Consider the following 23,655-nt stretch of genomic DNA (forward strand, 5'->3'; position numbering starts at 1 on the left):
GGCAGGGCAAGGCCATAGTAGAGACCGGGAAACTGAGGCTTTGGTGACCAGCCCAGCGCGGTGCAATCACGCCAACGTGAAGCGTGCAAGAGGGGCAGTTTCTAATCAATACAGGAAAAACAAGTCACAGAAAGCATTACCATCACTAGTTACCCTGGTCGGGGAGAAAAATGTGGGTTTGTTAGAAACTACATTTCAGATATAGGTGAATGCAGATGGTGTCAAATAAAGTCCTGAAGGTGACCTACTTCTCAAGCTCTTTCTATTTCACTGGCAGATAACCAGAGAGCAGAAGAGAAGAGCACAATGCAACATGGACAGCCAGTGTCAGTACTGAAGAGGAAAGCCTCTAGCGGCAAGAGATTTAGAACCTCACCAATGTGGAAACGATTGTTAAAGAAAATTCGCAGTTGCTATGCTTATTGACAATATCAACATATAGAATATACAGTTTAGTTTTCTAGTGACTGTTTGGACGGCTCTCACATAACTCATTTTTGAAAGGACTCTGCTCAAGTGTCGTTAAAAATGATAGAGAGACCAGGGAGACACAAGCAAGCACGTGAACGCAGGAAGTGTGCATAAGAAGCAACTTGTCTCGGGGCACCTGGGTGGCACAGCGGTTAAGCGTCTGCCTTCGGCTCAGGGCGTGATCCTGGCGTTGTGGGATTGAGCCCCACATCAGGCTCCTCTGCTATGAGCCTGCTTCTTCCTCTCCCACTCCCCCCTACCTGTGTTCCCCCTCTCGCTGGCTGTCTCTCTCTCTGTCGAATAAATAAATAAAATCTTTAAAAAAAAAAAAAAAAGCAACTTGTCTCAATTGTGTCCGACAGCTGTACTGATTCGACTTGCACGAGTGGTGCCTGAGTGGGCATTGTTGCCAGACAACCCATTCTTGCAGTAACAGGCTAGAGAGACTTTTCCACACTGTTCTAAGTGGGATCAATGACCCTTGGGGTACAACTTTTCCTCTACCCCCTACCTGCTGGGCTGGTAAGACATTGAAACAAAGGTCGATACATAACAAGAGAACAATCGGGTGGGGGACATGAAGTAGTGTGCTGGTATTCTGCTTTTTTCTTTCTGCAGACATCAGATTTTATTTGTTCACACTAACGCACTTGATATTCCTATTGCAAGAGGAGTAAGGAGTTGTCATGAAGAAAAGGTAAAAGGAAAGGAAATCACAAAACTTAAGAAAATTTTCTATACATTCTACCCTTTGGAGAGAAGAAAGAAAGTGACATCTTTGATTGTTTAATTTCAGTTTTCCCAATTCTCCCTCAATTGGTTATCGTGCAATTCAGCACTCAGGCACACAGATTGTGCTGTTACAACTTCCTTAAGAATAGAAGGAGTTCTGTACTCTATGGAAACAGGAAAGGCAATGTGATTACCCTTCTCTTTTATCTTAAGACTCCTCTCACAATTTGAAGAATTCAAGGTACTACAGTTCAAGTTTAACATTGTCACTTCCCCACTTTCATTTCACATGGGAAGAATGTTAAAAAGAAACCTAGCAAGAAGTTAAAATTTGGCCTTAGAAAGTATTTTTTACATTAAACAAAATCAGTAAAAATATAATGCCGTATATCAGTAAGATGGAGATCTTGTTTTATCTTGTATAAAAATTTCATGATTGTCCATGTAAATCCTAGTTTTGAGGGAAATGTGTAAAACAGACTATTAGAATGTCACCATGATGACCTGGAACTATCAGACGTGAAAAAAAAAGTATTAAAATATAGCACTTGGGGAATAATGAACTCTATTTTTTAAAACTCTAAATAATTTTGTCAGACTGCTTTGACCTGGTTTGGTAGCAGAGTTTCCCAAAGGACTTTGAGAAAGTGAAATTTCTACTTCATTATTGTAATTTGACTTATACACACAATGTAAAATGGAGAAATGAAGCCAAAACGCAAGCTCAAATCATGGCCTGTCTTTTGACCTTCGGAGTTTAGATGTCTTGAGTTGATTTAAAACAAAGGAACAAACCAATAAACTACCACAAACTCTTCTTGTCTTTGTTTCTTTGGAGTCACCTCCATTGTTATCATGTGCTTACTACTATGCTGCATTCAGAAAATACCTTTTTTAAAAAAAATTTTATTTATTTATTTGACAGGGAGAGAGAGAGAGAAAGCACAAGCTGAGGGAGCGGCAGAGGGAGAAGCAGGCTCCCCACTGAAAGGGAGCTGGAGGCAGGGCTCCATTCCAGGACCCTGGGATCATGACCTTAGTCCAAGGCAGATGCTTATCCAACTGAGCCACCCAGGTCACCAGAAAATATCTTTTTTTAACAATATCCAGTGATTTATTCTAGCCATAAATAAACTACACTTAAAAATAAATAATAAATTTATGTTTTACTCTAGGAATAAAACTTCAGCATTCCTTAGATTTGCTTCTTATACAAAACACTATATCTTAGGACCTAGCTGAGCATTGCCCATTTACTTACAGAAGAATGGAAGAGTTAGGAAAGACTGGGACCTGGAATTATCCTAAAACATGCTCTTTATGGTCTCTATGGGCTTGTGTAGGCAGTTTCCTTTGGCTAGAGTGTCCTCTACTCAATTCAATACTACTGTTTTCTATACTCAACTCAAATGTCACTTTTCCTTTTGTAAAACCTTTCTCTGCATTCCAAGGCCAGATTACATGTGTTTCCATAGCACTTTGTGAATGCGTAGAGTGTCTCGAGTTCCCTGGTTTAAATACCATCTGTCTTGACTAAATTGTCCGCTAGGTCTTATGCATCTCTATGCCAGTTTGGTGTCTTCTCTTATTATTCATCCAATAAATATTTGCTAAATAAATGCTAAATGAAATGTTTATCTATCTTGGATAGTGAAGTTGACAAGGAATAGGACTCAGCTACCAATGCTGAAAGAAAGTTTAGTCTGGAAGAAAGAGCATAAAATCGTGATTTGTGGTGATACTTTTGTATCATTTATCCCTAAACTCAGAAGTCATTCTATAAAACCATCTCTTAATTTATCTTGTGTCCAATCAGTTATGATTCTGACAATTCTACTCTGACTCTAATTCTGCCCCCTTCTTCAGCCTATCAAATGCTAGATCCCTAATTCTGGATGTAACTTGCAATTTTACTGAGAAATTTATTGCTAATTTTACATACACATTTCCAATATACAAATAAGCATATTTGATTTAAATTCTAATATATATCTGTATTCTGTTTATAATTTCATCTTACCTTTTTTTAATTAAAAAGTTCTTATGAAATTCTCACTTTGTATCCTGTACTATGCTAAAAGATATAAGAGATGTAAAAACAAGTTTATATCACCAAATACCTATCCTTGAGGTTCTTATACCTAGGTAGAAAGAAAAAAGCAACTGTAAGTCAAAGGAAACTGGGACATCATGGAAAATTTCTAAATATTTGTGGAATGACTGAGTAAAGTTTAACCTCAAAAGATAAAGATCACAAGCACAATGGTAATGTAGAAATGAAGGAAATCAATGAATACTCAAGCGCCAGTAAGGAGATAGCTAGATGTCAGATTTAGGGCAGTTTGGGAAAGTAGATGGTGGAAAAGGGTCTATATGGCAGAAACAGTGGTCCCAGATGTTACAACCTTCAAAAAAGAGACATAAACACTGGGGCAGAGTCCAGGATTTTCACAGAAACTTTGCAGAAATGACTATACCGTAGAAAAATGTTTTAATATCTTCTAAGTTCACATCCTTTGCTGTCTTCAGCATACTAGCTGGCCTTGACCTTGGATTTGTATATAGATCTTGGATCCTGCATGCTTACTTGGACCGAGTGCTGCTTGCTCTGATTTCTCTGTGCCTGACCCTATCATGTCCCTCACTCGTCACTGACTTTATGGATTAGAGTTTTGGCAGGCATTACAGGCTTTGATTGGTATGCCATAAGTGCACTGGGAATAGTTTTGGTTTTTTTATTTTGATAAGATTTATAAGCTGAAACTTGGGCTACAAACTGGTGGCTCAGTTTGAAAAACACAAACCTTGTACAATCCAACAAGAAATATTTCCAGCAAAAAACAAAGCAACAGACCTTTTACTGGCTGGGTCAGAAAATGGCATCTGTTAAGCTCACCTGGCAGAATTGTTGCTTTTAGTCCACAAGGGAGCTGATGAAAAGGGAAGTGCAAAACACACACAGAGAACACGGGCCTTCACAGAGAGATATCAGTAATTAGGAGAATTTGCTTGTGTGCTACAAACGGCCCACGCCAGAACCGTATAATGTGAATGAGTCTGTAATGTGTAATCGGTTTCTTACTAGAAAAACTATCACTGTTTTCATTTTGTGAGCGTGGCTCAGGCTCCAAGCTTATTCGGTGGTAATGGTCTGCATTCTGATACGAGCAGGAATAGATGTCTGCATTCACGAGTAGGACAGGCTTCTCTTTTAAAGATTAGAACTGAACTGCCTTTGGCAACATATTTCTAGAAGATGTTCATTTACAGCAAGGGGGGAGTTTACGCATGATTTACTTCGCTGATATATTCACTTAACACTGGTGGGTGGACGTGAGTGGGAAAATTGCCCAATTTTAGTTTTCTGTTGAAAACGAAGTTGCTAGATGTGCTCATTTACAACAGCTAGATTCAATCCTCTGAAATGGTTAAGAGTGAACAGAAGGGTGAAGAGACATTCAGTGGAAAGCAACTAAACCTTCCCAACAGTGAGGAAAAGTAGGAAAACGTTCACCCATATCATTCCATATTTTTCTTATCTTTCTTTTTTTTTTTTCAAGCCGAAACATCGTGAGGATTTTATTTCTACCCTCAATCTTTTCTACCTTGCGTCTTTATTCTCTTCATTACCCCCTTCCTATTTTAAAGCTATTGATGGAACACTGACTGTGGAAGAAACTTGGCCAATAGCTTTATTCTAAAATTAAAGTGATATTTGCTTTCTTGCTTTGCTTCATTACATGTTATTTGTATAATCAAAGAATAGACAAGAATGTCCTGGGACCTTGATATTGATGGAGACACCCACTTTATAGGGATTTGAGGTAATCATCATCAGATCCATTATATCTAAATTGTGCATCCAAATGATGGAATAGAGAAATAATGGATAGTAGATGGAGAGAAAAATAACATATACTTAATATTCTCGGAAAATATTTCATGGAAGAGTTAAAAAGCATTCAGAGCCAGCAGCTGCATGCAGAATTTAGCAGACTGTTCAAATGGAGAAAGATGGATTTGTACATCTGTATCTACTCTGGCCGCAGTCTGACTCTAGTGCTTATGACTGATATCCCTTAGCCTCTAGGACAACATTCAAACTCATGGGCAGAAACAAAACAGAAATGGTTGAGCTTGGAAGAGGGCATTTATGAGAGCATTGCAAACAGCTCATTTAAAACGTTTTCAAAATATGGTTGTAATATTGCTCAGTCACTTCATTCTGAAAACTCTTAAAAGTCACTCGCCTCAAAAATTGTAAGCTCATAAACACTGTTCTATTTCTTTCTTTTGCGGGTCTACATTGTTAATTTCAACAGTGAAAAATCACAGTGAACAAGATTAGCCTCTGTGATCAGCAAAGACCTCAAATTCTACTTCGGTGTCCAGGAGCCAAAATCATTAACTACTAATATGTCTGTCTTTAAAAAAAAAAAGTAGATGTTAACATATCTAAAAAGATGTCAAAATCTTGTGTTGATGCCGTGGGGATCACTGTGTTTGTCACTGAGGTCTGCCAGTAAATTTCCCTAATTGCTAACAACCCTCAGATTCTCTGTATTGTTTTGCACTTTCCTTTTTTTTCAGCTCTCTGGTGGACCAACACAAAAGAAGGTGGAAGTTTCAAATATTTTTAACTGCCAGAGTATTTAATACATGTTATCTTTTTAATGCCTGCTTCTACTAGCTCCTCAACTAGAAGTTTCTATTTGATACATCATCACTAATAATTTCAAAAAAAAAAAATAAGGATGGCTCTTAGCTTTAATATTTTGTGATATTGCTTAAAGTTTGTGGCTCTTTGTAATGCTGCATACGGATTTTTAAAAAGTTTAACTATATTATTAGATAGGTCATCATTAATACGGCTCCAATATATAAATAAAATAAGATAAAAATTTACTCAGTTGCCTTCCTCATAAAAAAAACCTGCTGGTATTATACTTTTATGGGTGGCCTTCTAAATAAAGATACTTTGTGAATTAATAGGCATGTACAAATAAATAAATAAATGAGTAGATAAAGTCAACTCTTTTCACACAAAAAAGCACTATTATATAAAACATGCTCTGAACTTTGGCTTTATGATATTCATATGTTTGCTGCTAATATATTGACAATTCATATAAAAATGCATCTCTTCTGGCATATTTTGAAAGGTGCTACATAGTCATAACTTTGAACTATGTTGTTTATAATGGATAGACTTTAAGGCAACCAGTCATGTTTCCCGTTTTCTAATATTCATACCGATGTGTAATCTTCTCTCTTTGAGGGTGGGAGGGAACTGTGATTTGCTTCAATCACTAGCATGTGGAAGAGGTGATGGCATGTTATATCATCTATGGAAGAATCCATCTTGTTAGCTGACTTGGTCTAGAAGTTCTCTTTGCTGGTTGGTGAGGAGAGTGGCTATATTAGGAAAGATCACATGGATAAAATCTGTGGGCAGCCTCGAGGAACTCTAAGCAGCTTCTCAGAGTTGAGGACACTCTCCAGCCAATAGCCATCAAGAAGCCAAGCCCTCAATTACATAGCCTCAAGAAAATAAATTCTACCAACAATCGGAAGGAAAGATGGAACAATCTGGATGTAATGGCTTCCCCAATGAGTCTACCAATGAGAGCATAACCTGTTAAACACCTGGATTACAGCCTTCTGAGACCCTAATCAGAAGTTTCAGCTAAGCCATGCCTGCATTTCTGACCCATACAAACTATGACAGAATCAATGTGTGTTGTTTTAAGCTTCTAAGTTTGTGGTAAATTTGTTAACACAGGAGCAGTTAACTATACATCCGTAAGTTCACCTTTAACGACTTGGCAATGTAAAAATAATAGGAAGACTAGACAAAAGTGCAAAATGAAGATGCATGTGGATTAACATGAGAGAAAAAAATAAATAACAGGAGACATTAGTTTGTAGTAAGCAATATAACAAAACATATGTTGTATTGTCACAAAATATATCTATTAAATACAAACTAGGATAATGCAGTCATTCTTGTATGAAATGTCAACATATGAGGGTAATGGAGTTATAAACAAGAGCAAATATATCTCATGTGGATTTCATTGTGATTTTCCTTAAAGTTAAAAATAAAAGCTATTGCTAAAGATTATGCTATATGTAACTAATATGTCCTAAATTATGACCATACTCTATTGGCTTTTTAAAATTTATCGTTTTTAACACCTATGCTATTTAAGATTTTTTTGTTGTCTGAGTGGTACACAGTAAATGCTGTGTTAATATTTTAGTATTTCCCTCATCTACCCACATGGAGAGAAATTATGATGTGGATGGAGGACACTGATGATTCATCAGTGGATGGAGGAGACCATAGGGAAAGGAATGGAGGGGCTGTAAATAGAAACAGACAAGCAACTATTCTCTTGGCGTTGATGTCTGTTCTCACATTTTTTCGCATCTGGGCCCCTTTCACTGGCACAGCTCTGATGTTCTTGATAAGCTCACCAGGTTGAGAGTTGGATCCACAGCCTGGGAGAAGGCCTGCTTTTCTCTTATTTCTCTTTCTCTTTCTCTCTCTCTCTCTCTCTCTCTCTCTCTGTGTGTGTGTGTGTGTGTGTGTGTCTGTGTGTGTGACTTTTTCTCTACCTAAATGTCAGAGCTCAGTGATGTAAGAGCTCAATGGTATGGACATGGAGAAAATGGCCTAAGGTGCTCACTTAGCCTGCTTCTGTTAGGCTCTAGATAGTGGCTCAAAGGTAGAAAATGTCACCTAAGCCAGTTCAAGGACCTCAAATATAGCTTATTTTTTTAAATAATCTCTTTTATTTTAGAATACTTTTTGAGCCTTTTAAAGTGTGAATATAGGACAGAGTTCCCAAACACACCCACCTCACTTCCCATTTTATTTACATGTTAACATTAGTATATTGTCATAATTAATGAACGGGTATTGATACATTATTATTAACTAGAGCTCATACTTCTTTTTTGTATTTCTTTCGTTTTTACCTAATGTCTTTTCTCTACTCTAAAATCCCGTACAGGATACCACATGGCAATTAGTCATCATGTCTCCTTGGGTTCCTTTGGCCATAGAATCTCTCAGACTTCCCTTGTTCCCTTCTCTTATATTTGATACCTTGGCAGTTTTGAGGAAAACTGCTCACGTATTTGTGGAATGTCCCTCAACTGGGATTTGTCTGATTTGTTTCTTATAATTGGACTGGGGTTATGGGTTTTTGGTTGGAAGACTGCAGAGACAACTTCTGTTCTGATCACATCATACCAAGGGTACATGAATCGACATGACTTATTGATGTTAACCCGGATCACCTGGCTGAGTGGTATTTGACAGATTTCTCCACTGTAAAGTTATTCTTTTGTTTTGTTTTTTCTCTTTCCAAAGTGTATTCTTTGGAAACAAGCCACCATGCATCTCATACTTAAGGAGTGGGGAATTCTACATAGAGCATTCACACTGGTAGGTTTCAGGGTAAAATCCTTATTTGGGGTACAGTAAAATGAGATAATGCAGACATATCTCCAAAGACATACAATATGTATGTTCAATCTTCAATCTAATTTACCTATATATTCTATCTATGTATCTATCTAAGAACTATTATTTTTTAAAAGATTTTATTTATTTATTTGACAGAGAGAAAGAGCACAGTGGGGTGGGAGAGGGGAAGGGAGAAGCAAGCTCCCCACTGAGCAGGGAGACCAACACAGGGCTCCATCCCAGGATGCTGGAGTCATGAGCTGAGCCGAAGGCAGACGCTTAACCAACTGAGCCACCCAGGTGTCCCTCTAAAAACTTTATTTTCTAAGTTGTATGCACTTTAATAGTAAAGTTGAACTCCAGAGACCCAGGGAGATATAGAAAGGTTTTAATAGGCTGTACTTCTTTAAACCACCCCGTGAAACTTCGTTAAGTCAATAATATTGCAGAAGCAGTAGGATAAACTGAAAAAAAAAAAAAGAATACCATGAAAAAGAAAAGGGAGAACAATCATGAAGGAGATCAGAAGCAAGAAAGGCTCTCTGGACTGGAGAAGTCTATAATGAAAGAGCTATAAAGGACACTATCTTAGGAGCCTATATAGTTAATAACAGCAATCAAACAAACAAATTTGTGGGTTATTTAGAATCAACCAGGAATCAAAAGCATTTTTAAATAAAAAATATGTAATGAATTTTTTACAACCAAACATACATGATACTGGAAACATATACATATATGTGTGTATACACACACACACATTTGTATGCTAGGGACTTTGGTGTAAAGAATTCATACCATTGTAGAAGAGATGGGATTGTATTGTTAATATCATTTTACAATCCATACCATTGTACAACAGGTATACTGGCTAGTGTATGTGAATATGTAGAAGTAAGAAAGTCTTGAGACTTAATTTGATCAGGGATTCATCTATTTCTTTAATGTTTCTTTATTTTTGTTCTCTTCCTTTGTCCTTAGGCTGATTTCCTCACAGTTAAAAGTAATTAGAAATAACAGCTTCTTCATTTTCCCATAGGTAGGGAAGAAGAAAGCACTTTTTACCTCGCTATTCAAAGAATGGCCCTATAATTCTTTCTCAGTTGAGCTGATGATTTTGGCTAGGGGAATGGAATCTGTTGGCTGGTTCAACAGACCTTTTACCAAACTGCTCTTACTCTCAACATCCACCTGCCCAACTCCATCTGCTGGTGGGTTTGTTCATGAAACACAAGGGCTCAATTCTAGACTTACCCATATCCTAACAAAAACATGGAGAGTGTTGGGAAGAAGGAAATGTAGTGGTCAAATATAGTGAATTTTCTATGTCCTGATGTATCAGGGAACATTGTTCTGCCTCTACTAGTATCTTTTTAGCTATGAAAAAATTACCTTATATATGTTCTCCTTATTATCCAGAGAACATGAATATGACCTATGTAGTTAACTGAAATTCATTGATCAGTAGATCACATGTTTTCAAAATCAGATCTTGTCATATATTGGGTATGTCATTATTTTAGAAATTTTTATTAGGGTGTCAGAACACTGAGAACATAGCAATGATTCTGATATTACCAATAATATACACACTCTTTGAATTAAGCAGATTCATGGTTGCATGAGTGGATTGTGAAGTCCGGTGTGTAACTTTTTTCTCTCGGAAAGATTTAAAGTTTTGAATGCAAAAAATCACATTTTGGTGTTTAGCTTCCTCATAGCCCAACTTGTGAAATATTTCCTAGAGTATTTCTACTCTAGATATGAGAGAGGTGAGAGTATCCCAGCCTGTGTGAAATTCCTACTGTGGTGGAAAAAAATGTTCTAGTTATGACTTCATGGTTAATAAGAAGAGAGTCACTCAAGACACTCCCAGTAATGGAGAAGCTGTTTTAAGAATAACTGTTCATCCAAGAAAAAAATGCATAATTAGACCATAAGCAGATAGAAATTATAATATTGCAGACCGATGAGAAAATATAGAAACCTATTTTTTTTTGGAGGGGGGGATTCTCCATCAGTACACTAAAAACATCAACTATAGAAGATTAGACAGAATTATTAATGATTATGTGTTCTGCTATAAAATGACTCATGACCCTCCTAGTTTCTATCATTCCTCCCTTTTGCTACAAGTTTACTTTGTCTTGTTCTCCATTGTGCACAGATACTTGATTTGTCATATAGCTCCTGTTTACTCCTAACTACTCTTTCCTCCCAACTCCAGCATGAATCTTGCTCTTCCTTATATGACAAAGTATTTCAGGGTTTCCTTGAGCGGGTCTTTCTAGATTTATCTTCTGCTAAAAGCTACTTTACTGCCCCTACGTTTTCCAGTTGGAATTCCTGAAAGAAAATATGGTCACCTAGTTGATCGGTGTTTTCTGTTCAGTCTATTGACCAGGAAACCATGGATTTGGAACTCATCCATTGTTTAATTTTCTGTGGTTTTGCGGGGGGGGGGGGCAAGTGATTAAAAATATGGCTGTTTAGACTTTTCTTTAGAAGTTAATAGTAAAAAAGCTCAAAATGATCAACTTGTTTCACATAAAGAAATAATTTCAGAACAATGAAAAGAGTGCCAATGATAAGATCTTGTAAAACATGGAAAGGAAACACAATGAGGTAATAAATGACAAACATTTTCATAGTCAGAGACATTTTCATAGAGCCAATATACTTGAGTTAGAGTTGAGCAGCCATTTTTCAGGTCCTTAAGTAGGTGGAAGAGTTTTCCAGAATGACAGAACATATGCCAAGGCACAGAGACAGAAAACTCTTTTATATATTTAGGAAACCATAAATAGTTTTGTCTGGTGGAGGAGGTAAAGATTGGAAATTTGTCAGCAATCATTTGCAGTAATACTTAAGGGCCAGATAGTGGAGATCTTCTACATCAATGAAATGATTATGGATTGTATCCAATGAGTGATATGGAAACATAGAAATGTTTTAAGTGGATATGTGTTATACTTAGATATGCATTTTCAAAAGAGCATTCTGGAAATACATGAGACAGGATTGAAGATGGGCTAGATGGGTGATCAGTTAGGTATCATCCACAATGGTGTTGTCAAAAGAACAAGAGAATGGGATGGCAGTGATGGTTGGAATGAAGATGTAAGGATAAATGCAAAAGCTGCTAAAGAAGAATCAGTGGCCCCTTTGTGAAATCACCATGACAGCTGGAATCCTATACGCATATCCCAGAAACTGGAAGGACTTTAAGGCCCTCTTTGCAGCTCAGTACCATGGAATTCAGGTTGGCATATTGTCTGTAGCACCCCACTTCCACTTTGTCCAAACCAACTACACCCCTAAATTTCTCCATAAATTTCCAGCAAGTTTCCAGAACTTCAGGGTGACCATGGATCCTGTGTATTTGAGAGCAGTGTCGCTGCTTACCATGTGCGCAATGAAGAGCCGCAGGGATATACTCTAGAAACAACAGGTGACGCCTTGGGTGAACTTTGTTGATAGCAACATAGTGCTACCAGCCAGTACCTGCCCATCTTGGGCATCTTGCAGCACAACAAGCAGGAAATGAGGAGGCGGGGTAACTTCTGGGGCTGCTGGATGCTCACCTCAAAATGAGGACTTTTTTAATGGAGAGCACAGGACCCTGGCTAACATTACAGTTGTCTGAACGCTGCTGTGGCTCCATCAACAAGTCCTGGGGCTTTCTCTCAGCCAGACCTTCCCCAATATCAACCACTGGTTCCTTAGATGCATTAACCCAGTCCCACTTTTAGGCTGTTTGGGGAAAGGTGAAACTCTGTGAGAAGATAGTTTGATGTTAAAATGTTTGCAGACACACAGCCTAAAAAGGACACCTCACAGAAAGAGAAAGGTTCATTGGAGGAAAAGCAGAATCCCCAGCCTGAGCGGAAAGAGGAGAAAAGCGCACTGGCCCTGCTTCCGAGGAGATGGATGAAGACGAGCAGGTACTGGCTGCTAAGCTGAAGACCAAGGACTCCTTTGCTCACTTGTCCAAGATGACATTTGTGTTGCATGACTTTAAGTGTAAATGCTCCAACAAGGACACCCTTTCTGTGGCACTGCTGTATTTTGATAAGAATGGCTGGTCCCTATGATACTCCACATACTGCTTCTCTGAGGAGCTCACCCAGACCTTCATGAGCTGCAGTCTCATCAGTGGAATGTTCCAGTGACTGGACAAGCTAAGGAAGAATGCCTTTGTAAGCATCTTCCTCTTTGGAACTAAGAGTATCCATTCCATTTTGGGAGTCTAAGTCTTCCAAGGCTGGGAACTGGATCCTGGAAGCAAGGAGACCCAGAGAGCGGTTTGAGAGTACTTTCCCTGGGAGAGGACCCTCCAGCACGTGAGCAAAGTCTCCAATCAGAGCAGTATCTTCAAGTGAACATCTTTTGCCATCTACCCAGCTGCCTGCACCTGCCCTTTAGAGAGATGGGGGTTAGTAAAGAAACCGAACACTGAAAGAAAAAAAATCAGTGGGTGTCAGTGACAGGTTCTTGATTTTAAAACCAATGATCAAACATTAACAATGTGAATATTATTGTTAGATTATCATATTTAAGTCATTATTACATTTTTATTTTAGTTATAGGATTTTTATTAAGAATGACTGCTGAAATTTTATGAATGATGTCTAAAAGCACCAGGAACTTTTCACAGAAGAGAAGATGATTGAAGGATGAGAGATTATTTATAAGATTATCATTTATTAAACTGAGGGTAAGAGGTAGTGGGAGAGGCCATTCCAACATCAAAGACTGCAAAATTCCTCTGCTTCTATAAAGCTGGAATCCACCCCCTCAGCTATTGAGGAACTAAAGTCACCTTCACAGTCAGGGGGCTATAGAATTCATCATAAATTCTTGGTAACTTCACGGATACATAAAGGGTAATGTTACATGCAGACATTTAATTCATTTGCTTATTCATAAAGTACTTATTGACAAACTGTTCCTTCCACCTCTGCACATAAATGTTAGTGAGAGCGATAAGAAATAAAATATATATTGTTTGTCAGATACTGATAACTATAATGAAGAAAAAGAAGACAGAAGTCCCATCCAGAGTTATGGAATCTCTCAGATTCACCCGGCTTCCTGCCCATGCCAATGTGAAGGTCCAGGAGGAAGAGGGCAGTTACTTCTTCATACCTGGAAGGCAAAAGGATCTGGGATTTTCATCAGATCCTGTCCCTCCTGTTCTTTTTTTTTTTTTTTTTTAAGATTTTATTTATTTATTTGACAGAGAGACAGCCAGTGAGAGAGGGAACACAAGCAGGGGGAGTGGAAGAGGAAGAAGCAGGCTCCTAGCAGAGGAGCCTGATGTGGGGCTTGATCCCAGATCGCCGGGATCACGCCCTGAGCCAAAGGCAGACGCTCAATGACTGCACTACCCAGGCGCCCCTGTCCCTCCTGTTCTTACATCTAATATTATTAGCCTAGTTTAGTTGCTCTAAAGGTTTGTTGCATGTGTATTAGAATACAAAGTTTATTAAAAATGTAATCTCCTTGGCCTCTGCAATTTAGATTCTGATGTGATAGAGATATGGCGACATTCAGGAATATGCGTTTGTAACAACACCCCAGATGATTCTTATTCAAGAGGTCTGTAGTACACAATTTCACAAATGCCAGTAAAGTTATTCTCATTTCTAAAACAATAAATTAGTGTGAAGTCAAGTGATTGGCCGGAAATGAGCTTGTAGAACAGATATCTGATACAAACTTTGAGTTTAGCTGCCTGGTGGAATAAAATGCCCTGAAAGCCAGCCAGACCCAGTATTTCATAGAACCGACTGGATACGGCAAAACATCCTTGTCAAACATTTGCTGTGTTGGAATTCTTCTTAATTAAACTCCCTGGAAGTTACTTCTAGAGGGTGTGACTACTTAGGAATCATAACTCTTATGGTAACCAACCTACATTAAAGAGGATTTTAGGCGTAGAAGACAATTTTCCACTTAGAGGGTCAGAAACATTCCAAAAATATCCAGTACCCTTGATTTTATCTTTAAAGATTTATTTATTTGAGAAAGAGAGAGAGAGAGAGAGAATGAGGGGGGTAAGAAGGCAGAGGGAGAGGGAGAGAGAGACACTTAAGGAGACTCAGTGTTGAGCACGAAACCCTACCTGGGGCTGGATCTTACCACCCTAAGATCACGACCTGAGCTGAAATCATGAGTCAATTGCTTAACCAACTGAGCCACCCAGATGCCCCACCTTTAAATATAAATCTAATTGTATTTCAGAAGTTTTTACTTTATGTGTTTAGAAATTTGCAAATTAAGGCCGAAAGTATAGTTTTCATAAATTTGACAATGTACAATGTCAACTTAGTTTTGTGGTCTTCTTATGTTTCTTTTAAATGTATGAATTTGCTTTCATGTTACGAAACAAGTGTTTATTCTGGAGTAGTAACTGGTGCAACTCTTTAGCCACAGTCCTCCTGTCTTTAAGGTGATGCAGCTACACGTGTAAAATATTTATATTTTGGATATTAAGAACTTGTTTCTTCCTTATGGCAAGAAACTTGTTAATATTTTTATTCTCAATAGGGAAAGGAGTTGTAATTTTTATATTTTAATAATATTTGGATAACTAAAAGCCATATGTGTGTAGTATAACTTAGCAATTTATTATGAATGAAAAGGCACCTGGCTGGCCTCAGCAATAATTTATATTATGAGCATATTTTTTATGTCTTCAAGCTTTTATTTCAAATGTGTGTTGGGAATGTACATGGTATTGTTATAGTTCAAAGAATTTACTGTATCAGAAATGTTTAGAGGCTTCTTTTCCTCCTAATTAATCTCAGAAAGTTCACTAATTCTATATCTTCTTTGACTTTCTATTTGCAAGTTGGAAGCCCTGATAATAAGTCTAGATTAATTAGAGTAATGGACTAAGACAGAGTTGCTGTAACATCTGGTAGGATTTGGACTTTGCTCCTGGGAAGTGCAGTGCACATAAACACTAGCAGCAAAGGGTCATATGTATCCAGCAATTACCAAATTTACTGTATTTCAATACTTCCTAGATTGCCAGTGAGTTTCTAAGGGACATCGTTCCACACCAAAATTATATATCAAAGGACATATCGTTTTTTTAAAAGAGGAAATTTGAGGCAAAAACAATAATTTGGGGTAGTCCTCTGAACTAATTCTTAAATGATTAGAAGTTTTACATGAATTTGAAAATAATTTAAGTCTTTAGCTTAACTGATTTAATTAATTGATCAAAGTCAGCACACAGTGACATACGTTGTGGAGAACCAGGTAACTCGAAAATAGACTACAGAAATTCAACAAAGACATAAAGACATAAAATGGAGCTAGAAATGAGGTTATCATAATAATAGGTGCCATAAATCTTGTATCTTTGCCAGGAATGGGTTAGAGTTTTGTCATTAATCAGTGAACATGAGAAGAGAAATCTAGTTATTTATACAATCTACAGAATTCTTAAGGCAAATCATAAAGAGTTGTTTAGAAAACATGCAGATATTTCTGATTAATAAAAGAAACATAGAAAGTGATACAATAAAGTGAACACTCTTAACAGAGTGTATTCATAATTGCATAATAAAATATAATATAGAATGCAGTATAAAAAATGACAAAATGTTGGTGTAGGGTAATGAATAATATCCCAAGCCCCACTGCCAAGCTTAATGGTATTGTTTATTAGAACATCCTTCAACACAAAGCCTGGCTTGATATTTTACCTGTATTCTTCTTCTTACAGATTTTAGTCTTAGAATTTAAACTCTGAGATTTAGGATGACAACAAAGGATGTAAGTATGATTTTATTATATGAAGTTTCATAGCAGGCAAAATGAATCAATAGTGATTTAAACCAGAACCATGGTTGCGTAGGGGAAGGTTTGGGGGAAGATAGTCTGCAAAAGGGCTTGAAGAAACTTTTCAGGGATAGAAATATAGTGCTTGAGATTGTCAGTACAAGGAGCTATGTATTTGTCCAAATTCATCAAATTGTACATTATATTGGTGCATATGTAAATTAAAGTCCAATAAAATGATTTAAAAACACAATTTAATGCAAGTTAATTTAATTTGTACTTTAATTATTTTCTGCTGTGACACACTTTTTCCATGTCAAAATGTATTTTATTATACCATAATTATTTTATCCTTTTCATGTTTAGAAGTCAGAGGCTGTGTTTATCTTGTTTACCATCATATTCCTAGTGAGTGACCCATAATTTATACTCAAAAATATTTTTAGAATGTAAATAGGTGATAAAATCCTCAGAATTCTATTTTCATTGATAAGCTTGAAATATTTGGGCTGCCAAAAATTTATTTAGAAATTAGTTATCCTACAGAAATCCTATTTGAAATCCAGTTGTCCTACAACTTAAATTTGCAGGTCTCTGATTTCCAGTGGAGTGAAATATTTACAGTATTGTGATTACACTGCTGTATGTATATCTACTAAGCATAAATGTGTATGTTAGTGTATATCATACTATTAGCTGAAAGAACAAGGAAGGCTTTATGACACTAATTTTATATACAGTAAAACTAGCTGGACTGTATTAATGATACTGTCAAAATTGCAAATAATTATATTGCTAGTTTTTAAAATATTATTGTCATGAGTTTGTGTATTATGTAAATTTTCTATCAGTTTTTATTCAATAATGAAATGAGGATAATTTATAGCTGAATTCAATGGTAATTTACATACTCCCATGTCCTCCACTTTTTCACCATGTAGGAAACTGTGACACATTTCCAAAGTGACAGGAAGTGCTACATTTCTAGGATCTCCAGGTATCCACCTTAGACCACAGAGCTGTTCCATCACAAGAGTTAATTCAAAATGAAGGCTTCATTTAAGAGAGACAGAATGAACGTCACAGACTCAGAGGGAATTCTGGAGCATTTTAACCTGTCCAAGCTTCAGTTTCCTGATTTTTAAAATAGGGGAATTGAGATAAATATTCTTAAAGATCTCATTCAAATCTAAGTCTATAATTCTGTGATCATCATAGGATTATAAGTCTCTTTTTTTAAAGAACTCAACCTGAAAATAAGAATAAGATATGAAATATGAAGAATGAGATTATCTTTTAGAATTTAGGATGACATGGTAATGACTTATAGACTAACACTTATTTTCTCATTTTATGTCTCAAAAACTGTGTCTCCACTGAATGCACGAATAATGCCTTAAAAGATGGCCCATTAAAATAGTTTTCTCTCAACCTAACAGACTAAATAGTATGAAGAATTATGACTGCTTTTCAATCTTACATACCTTCTAGTTCATATTATTCTTAAAGTCCAGCACAGTATCTACAATTTAGCTATTTCTCAATAGCTATTCATTATTATTATAGGAGACGACAAAATTAAGAAAAAAAATTATTGATGTCATTTATGCTATTAGAACATAGTTACCTCATTTAGGAAAAGTTTATAAGCATTTAACATTAAAAACAAGAAATAAAAAACTTGTATATTTTAATAGACATTATTACTTCAATCCCAAATCTCTCCCTCATGTTTTTTTGTAAGGCTTTCAACATTAATAGTTTGAACACACACACACACACAAATTCTTAGCAGATGGATATCCTGTGCAGTATTGAGTACCTCATTAATTATTCAAGAATTTGTAGGTCTAGTTACAGAATCAAAAATGTCATTAATCATTAATACTGCTTGCATAAATGCATTAGAATAAGCATTTACTTCTCACAACAAAAACACCAAATGTATAGTTTACCCCTGTTTAAAAATTGCTTTCTCATTTCACCCACTGGAAAGTTGGTTTAAGTTCAGTCCTCAAAGCCATTTTCTATCAGAGGAATATTGCCTTCACTCTGTCTTCTAAATGAATCAATTTAAATGGGTTTTTAAATAATTATCTAACTTTTTGTAAATATTTTTACTTTTTTATTTTTTAAAGATTTTATTTACGTATTTGGCACAGAGAGAGAAAGCACAAGTAGAGGGAGCAGCAGGCAGAGGCAGAGGGAAAAGCAGGCTCCTCACTGAGTGGGGAGCCCAATGAGGGGCTTGATCCCAAAACCCTGGGATCATGACTTGAGCTAAAGGCAGACACTTGGGGCGCCTGGGTAGCGCAGTCGTTAAAGCTTCTGCCCTCAGCTCAGGGCATGATCCCGGCTTTCCGGGATCGAGTCCCACATCGGGCTCCTCCACTGTGAGCCTGCTTCTTCCTCTCCCACTCCCCCTGCTGTGTTCCCTCTCTCGCTGGCTGTCTCTCTGTCACAAAAATAAATAAAAAATCTTAAAAAAAATAAAATAAAATAAAATAAAGGCAGACACTTAACCGACTGAGCCACCCAGGTGCCCCTAACTTTTCATAAATACTTATAATTAGAAATTGTGTCCAGATAATGTCTTTAAACTATAAATATGTTTTAAAAAGTAGATTTGTTGGGGCCCCTGGGTGGCACAGCCAGTTAAGTGACCCACTCTTGATTTCAGCTCAGGTCATGATCTCCAGCCCTGCATTGGGCTCCATGAAGGGTGTGGAGCCTGCTTAAGAATCTCTTTCTCTGCTTCCTTTGCTCCTCCCCCCAAAATAAATAAATAAAAATAAAACGTGGAAGTGTTACATTTCTTGGCATTTTGTAAATCTGTAAACATTTTCAAATAGAATAAAAAGTTCAGACAAGGCTATGATCTGGGAGCTAAAGTGAAGTGAACATAAGGTATTAGATGAAAGAAAAATTGACATAATTCAGGCCAAGTGTCTCAATTTATAAATGAGGAAACTGAGACCAAGTGACAATGTGACTAGTTCAAGTTCACGTGTGTAATTAGAATAGAAGGTAACACTAGAGCTCCTCAGTAGTGCTCTGCTAAGGCATCACACTGCTATATATCTCTGTAATGTAACTTCAAACCAACTCTGCTTGAGTTGTGTAATTATCTAAAATTGCTTCTGAAAACACAACCTTAGGGTAAATTGTTTTGCCCTTTTCTAGATGAAGAATCCATGCTTCTCAAATGTGAAGCCAGACACAATGAAAGCACAGGGTTCCTTGTCACCACAAGAAAGAAGTTTTGTACAGGTTGCACAAACTTCAATTTTTTTAAAAAGATTTTATTTATTTATCTGAGAGAGCAAAAGGGGCTGGGAAGAAGTAGAGAGGGAGCGATAGGTGGACTCCCCACTGAGCGAGGAGGCCGAGGCAGAGCTTGATCCCAGGACTATGAGATCATGACCTGAGATCATGAATTGAACCAAAACCAAGAGTCAGAAACTTAACTGTGCCACCAAGGCACCCCAAAACTTCAACTTAATTATTTTATTTTTATTTGTATGGCAATAGGAAAATACACTAAAGTAATTTTGAAAATATCTGCAAAAATGTGTTATTTGAAAAGTATTTTCTCATTAGGTCAATGGTAAGAATAACAACCTATTTGTGATTTACAAACCTTTGATCAGTTTAATTTCCTGGAAAATCATGAAACTGAGGATGATTCAAGAAAAAACTGATGAATAAGGTGATTATTTTCCCCAGTATCTTTTCCCTATATATTCTGACTTATTCATACTGCTGGTAGGTTTCTCAATGGTATTCTACTTGTTACTAACTAACTAGCTGACTAACATTAACTAATGGGTTAGTAATAACACATCTCCATCATGTATTAATCCTGAGAATATCACTGGCCTATTACTGACTGCGTATAGCATAAGTCAATAAGCAAGTGTTGAGAAATGAAGCAAGCTCTTTAGAAGTTCTCATACTATTATAAAGTTTTGTAAGGTGAAATATGTACAAGTGGACAAGACCTACAAACATATACAGCAGCCCTCCCCCTTATCTGTAGTTTCACTTCCAGTGGTTTCAGTTGCCGCTAGTTGAATGAGGTAGAGAAATAGATGATCCTCCTTCTGTACCATCAGAAGGTCAATAGTAGCCTGAGGCTACATCACAGTATTTATATCATTCCCAGCACTTCATCTCATCACATAGGCATTTTATCATCTCACATCATCACAAGAAGGATGAGTATAGTACAATAAGATATTTTGAGAGAGAGAAAGAGAGAGAATGCATTCACAAAACTTTTATTGCCGTGTATTGTTGTAACTATTGTATTTCATCATTAGTTATTGCTGCTAATATCTTACTGTGTCTAATTTATAATTTAAACTTTATCAGCAGCGTCTGGGTGGTGCAGTCGGTTAAGCAACCGACTCTTGGTTTCAGCTCGGGTCCTGACCTCAGTGCTGTGACGTGAAGCCCCGGGTCAGGCTCATGCTCAATGAGGAGTCTGCCTGAGAGTCCCTCTCCCTCTGCCCCTCTCACTCATGCTCTCTCTCTCTCTCTCAAATAAATAAATTAAATTAAAAAAAAACCTTTATCATATGTATGTACATACAGATGTACACATACAGAAAAAGCAATATATACAGGGTTTGGTATTATCAGTAGTTTACGGCATCCACCAGGGGCTTTCGAACGTCTCTCCCTCTGTCCACGATTATTGTGAATAGAAGATGATAGATAGATAGATAGATAGATAGATAGATAGATAGATAGATATTTAGAATCATGTAACTCTGAAACTGTCAGAAGAAAGAAAAAGTAATTTGACAGAATGTTAGTAACATATAACTATAGACAGGGTTTAGAAAGATTTTTTGAAATGCTTTTGCAAAGAAGATGAATCTGATTTCCAAAAAAAAAAAAAAAAAAAAAAAAGCTAAGGAAAAACTCATGGAAGGCCCAAGGTATTACACAATGTCCTTTCTGGAAGCACATAATAACTGAGGGTTATCTCAAGATAAGGCTGATTTCAGCCAGTGAAAAATGCTTAAAAATGGGAAATAAGGAATTAATGTTAAATTATGTTTGAATGGGACCAATTAGGGACGCCGGGATGGCTCAGTGGATTAGGTCTCTACCTTCAGCTCAGGTCATGATCTCAGCATCCTGGGATCAAGCTGGAGTTGGGCTCCCTGCTCAGTGGGGAGTCTGCTTGTCTCTCTCCCTTTGCTCCACTGCTCATGTGCGCTCCCTCTCTCTCTCAAATAAATAAATAAAATCTTTTTAAAAAGGGACCAATTAGAAAAACCACATATTGAAATGTTCAAAAATCTTGAATTAATCAAATATTTGGAACCCCATCAGATATTAAAGTACTTCATAAATTTCTCAACAAAGTGTTCACTTAGTAACACAAAAACATCACTTAAGTTTCTTTGAATCCTTTTTATACCTATTGTGATGTAGTTGTGTTTCAGTATGGAAATTAAAAAAGCATTCTCTCAATGAGTGTATATTACTTATGTCCTGTAGATTATTGATGAACAAGTCATTGAGTCAGGGGAAAGATACCATTTCTTTTATTTCTGGAATTCTCACTGTGCATCCACGAAGATACTAAAAACGAATTCTTTGACTAATTAAAAATTCTGTGGGTTTTTCAAGCTTTCACCAGCCACATAAATCTACCTACTATTTTGTTACTAATAGTGAGTGGTGTAGATTCAGATTTCTGTCCCTCCTGCTATCAGAAATTACTCCATTGCCATGTTTTCTCTCTTTCTCTTTTTAATGTAGTTGAGCCCTAAAGTAGTCTGCAAAATAGAAATGTCCAGTTAATGAGTTCAAAACATTTAAACTAGCTCTAGTTTACATTTGCTTGGGAATCAGAAATCATGTTTCCCACGTACCAGTGTTTCAAATTGCGATTAAAAAAAAAAAAACAAAACCTTTTCATTATTTGGATTGAACAAATTTTTCACTTACGATTTGACAGACCATTAAAATAAATACATTTCCAGGTTTATGTTTAGCTTTTGCTGCATGCTTTAGTATAATATAAAATGGCAGGGTTGCTGAATTCAAATAGTACGCTTGGAATTTGGGAATAACCGACCACAGTGAGGACGAGTAACTAAAGATCACGTCCACTGGATAAGGAGATCCTCCGACTTTTTGCTGACCACACCCAGTATGCGATGGTTCGACTTGCTGAGCTTTTGTCTACCAGCTTCCCTTGACGCTGGGGCTGGATAATTGGCACTGCGGGTTACCTTAAGAACCATTATCTGTCGATTCGGAGGTCTCAAGGTCACAGGCAATAGTGTTCATTGTACATGGCTGTCGCCAAACTTGGAAGTAAAATCCAGTAGTCTAGAGAGTTTCTCTAAATTAAAACACACATACACTCACAGTCAGAGGAAATGAATGCCGTGGCTTTTCTTGATTTATTTTGAATTGGGGAAGACAGAAAGATTTGCTTACATTGCAAACCCCTCTGGAAACTTTCCTTTTATGTGCTCCAGAGAGTTAACAGTACACTTATATTCTGGAAAGAAGTAATGTTACTCAAACTTTTAAAACACCTTTATCTGTGATTCCTCTAGGAAGATAATGGAAAGAGGCTTTATTTTGTAATCAATATTGTTGTTAAAAGACATTTATGGCTTCATGGAACTCACTTAAAAGAACCCCTCAGAAAAAGTAACTGAACGAGAGCTGATACCTGACTCTTTTCTTTTCTCTTAATTTAAGACAGGAACATCAAAGTTGCAGGCCCTCCAGCAGTAGCAAAAGTCAAGTGCTGCCATTAGACTACAAAGCAGCCTCTGTAAATTATTAACTGTCCAACGGCCGCATCCAGTTAGCTCCTATATAAAATCATAAATATTAACTAGTCAAGGAATTATTTAAAATATATAAAAATATTGTAAAATATTATTTTAAGGGGCTGCAGAGCATCTTGAGCTTTTCTAATTTAGAATCATTTACCACCAGGAACAGTCATAACAGGTAGCTGGGGGCATCCATCACATCGCTGGAGTAATTTTCAGCTTTATTCGTGGCTTAAATTGGCAAAATCGAGAAAGCGCTGGTCCTCTGGAGAGGTAAAAATTCCGTCCTCCAAGATTTCCAACTACCAAATCCTAAGTACCCGTGCAAAGCTGAGGTGGTGACGTGCGCACGTGTGGCGATGT

The 23,655-nt window shown here is 37.0% G+C and overlaps 1 pseudogene; it reads left to right on the forward strand.

Moving 5' to 3' along the window:
- The first annotated feature begins 11,858 nt into the window (after positions 1-11,858).
- Positions 11,859-13,062, forward strand: LOC123801164 (elongation factor 1-gamma pseudogene; annotated as a pseudogene).
- Positions 13,063-23,655: the final 10,593 nt, after the last annotated feature.

The sequence above is a fragment of the Ursus americanus genome, chromosome 10 (genome assembly GCF_024610735.1).
Source record: "Ursus americanus isolate L20-20 chromosome 10, mUrsAme1.1.p, whole genome shotgun sequence".
NCBI classification, from domain to species: Eukaryota; Metazoa; Chordata; class Mammalia; order Carnivora; family Ursidae; genus Ursus; species Ursus americanus.